Here is a 3,416-nt window from a genome sequence, read left to right on the forward strand (position 1 = left end):
CATTGATTTTCAGAAAAAAGGGTTTGAATCATTTTCTTGAGCATCTCATTCTCAAATGAGAGCTCATTCATGTTTTCAAAAATCTTTGGCTCGGAGGTTTTAGAGAAAGTTTGTTCATCATTTTCAGATTTTGAACTTGTTTCGTTTTGAGATTCTGACAGTTTTTTATACTACGAGACCATATCATTTAGTGCAGCCACTAATTCATCTCGTGAGAAGTTTTCAGAAGAGAAATAAGATACCTCAAATTCCTCTGAATTTTCCTCTTCTCTTTCCATGAAGCAAGCAAACTCTTCATCATCACTATCTCTGGATGATGAGTAATTTGAATCGCTTTGCATCCACTTGGCTTTGCTGTCAGCCTCCATGATGGCCTTCAGCTCGCCTTCAGCTCACCTTCATTGTCTTTCTTCTTCTCATCAAGTTTAGTCTTTCTGTATTCCGACTTGTAATGACCTAGAATACCACAGTTAAAGCACTTAACATTAGCTTTAGATTTAGCTTTATCATCATTGGTATTATTTGAAGAGATTGAGTTAGAAATGCTCTTTTTCATATATTTATCGAATTTCTTCACGAGGAGAGCCATCGCATCGCTGCTGAGAAGACGTCTTTTCTTTGGTGGCGACTAGTGACTCCCCGACAGTAACCAAAGCTTTGGTTATGATGATAGATGTGGGGTGCTCCTCTTCATTCCTCGAGTTCAACTCAAACTCATAGGCCTTCAAATCGACAAGCAAGACGAAGAGATCCATTTTATTGAGGTCTTTGGACTCCCTCATCGCCATAGTCTTGATGTCCCACTCCCTTGGCAAGGCTCGCATGACCTTTCTAGCAATCTCTCTGTTTTTGTAGGTCTTGCCCAAAATAGATAGGGTGGTGACAATCTGACTGAATCTTGCATCAAATTCAGTCATCGTCTCTCTAGGACGCATCTTGATGTTGTCAAATTGCTTGGTGGAAATTGTGATCTTGTTCTATTTGGTTTGCGCATTGCCTTCACAGAGTTGAGGAGTCTGTCCCAAATTTCTTTAGTAGACTCGCAAGATATAATGTAGTTGAACATGTTGTCGTCAAGGGATCAATACAAGATGTCCACGGCCAAGTTGTCGAGGTTGTTCTTCCTCTTATCTTCACTTGTCCATTCCGATTTTTCTTTCTCGATCTTGATGGGTCTTTCGGTGACAACACTCCACATGTCATCGTGCAAGGAAACAAGATGGGAATGGACTCTCTTTTTCCACACCATGTAGTTTTCTTTCGAAAACATGGGGATCTTGGATGACCTAGCATCCTTTAACATGATTCAGGTTCTTTAGAGGCTTCAGAATAGAAAACAGGGCTCTAATACCAATTGATAGGATCGGTGTAATCAATAGAGACTATGGTCTGACTATTGATAACAACACACACTTAACGATTCGATTTTAACTCTTTTAGAAGTTAAAATCTATTTCTATTCTTCGCAAATCCTTCAAACTCTTGAAACAATTTCAAGGGCGGAAGTGTTCGTCGGATTTGAAGCTTTGAACCAATGAGATGAAAGACTGAAAGTAAAGAACACAGAGAGTTGTTTATGGATGTTCGTAGAAAACTCTCCTACGTCACCCTTTCTTCCACAATCAGAAGGATTCACTAAACTCTTTGAATCAAATACAGTTCACTGATCTAGATAAACACTCTATTGAATAGAACAACCTCTGTTCAACTTACAATATTAAGAACAATATTCTCTCAGCTAGACAGTTTTGATTCTTTCTCTCTTGAACTTGGAAGATGATAGAAATCAGTAAGTGCAAGAGTAAACTTGTAAGATTGATAATCTGTGAGCAGAGTAACCGGTGATTCCTCTGTTGTCCTTGAGCATCTATTTGTAGTAAAAGGACATCAACGGTCGAATCTTCTTCTTGGACACGTGGCAGACTCTGAGGAAATGGATCATGGCCGTACCGAATACGTAGTGCGCCGGATATCCTTTCTAATATTGTCTTGTACTGGACAAACCCTTGGAAGAATATATGTGTGCGTGGCATTTCTTTATTGGATGCAATTAGTTGGTTTGTCATACTGCACAAGAGTGAGTGGAGCAGAGTAGTAGACAGGTAGTTGATCGTGAGTAGATGTATGCTAACTTCAGACGACTTCTGAAGCAAGACATTAGACGTGCTCCATTACACTGCCTAATCTAAGGAAGTTAGACTTCAACATCTAATAGCGTGTTCCATTAGACCACACGTCTAATGGAGTTAGACAACAACGTCTAACTACGCATCCCTTTAGACTTGTCTGAAGGAGTTAGACTGCACGTCTAACTACGTTACCCATTAGACTATCATGTCTAATAGAGTTAGACTGCAACGTCTAACTACATATCACTTCAGACTTGTATGTAGGAGTTAGATTGTTCTTCTAACTACGTATCTGTTAGACTACTCGTCTAACTACATATTTATTAGACTTTTTGTCTAACTACGTATCTGTTAGACTGCCCGTCTAACTATGTATCTGTTAGACTACTCGTCTAACTACGTATCTGTTAAACTGTTCGTCTAACTACGTATATGTTAGACTGCTCGTCTAACTACGTATTTGTTAGACTGCTCATCTAACTACGTATTTGTTAGACTGCACATCAAACTACTTGTCTGTTAGACTGCTTGTCTAACTACGTGTTTATTAGATTGCTCGTCTAACTACGAGTTTGTTAGACTGCTCGTCTAACTACGTATCTATTAAACTGCACGTCTAACTACGTATCTGTTAGACTACACATCTAACTATGTATCTATTAGACATCTGTTAGACTGCACGTCTAACTACATAAATGTTAGACTGCTCGTCTAACTATGTATCTGTTAGACTACACATGTCATGTTATTTTTGACAAAAAAATATATCCTGTCTTTGTATCCTTCGATCCCATACCCCTATAAACATCACAATCTTCACATGCACCCCAATTTATCTTTTAAACTACCCTCATCCCTAAAAATCTTACTCGTTTAACACCTACTACATAATCACATGTTCCACTTTCATGACCTTCTCATATTCATACTTCACCTACTTAATTTTCCCCTATCTTTCATACTTCTCATACATAAACAAATACAACAATTATCTCTTATTCCACTTGTCATTCTCTAATTCGTGTTTTTGCCTACTTTATACATCCAATGATTACTCGAGACAAAATCGTACATTCCTTCATCTACGAATCTCATGACAACCTCTACACTTGACCCAACTTGTGTCTCCACTACCATTAAAGAACAAGCTTGGAGAATAGATATTTTATCTTATTACAACCTCTACACTTGAACCGACTTGTGTCTCTACTACCATTATAGAACAAGCTTGGATAATATATATTTTATGTATGTTTGTGGCTTATGTGATCCTAGTGTAGCATAAAA

The sequence above is a fragment of the Impatiens glandulifera genome, chromosome 2 (genome assembly GCF_907164915.1).
Source record: "Impatiens glandulifera chromosome 2, dImpGla2.1, whole genome shotgun sequence".
In the NCBI taxonomy this organism is placed as follows: Eukaryota; Viridiplantae; Streptophyta; class Magnoliopsida; order Ericales; family Balsaminaceae; genus Impatiens; species Impatiens glandulifera.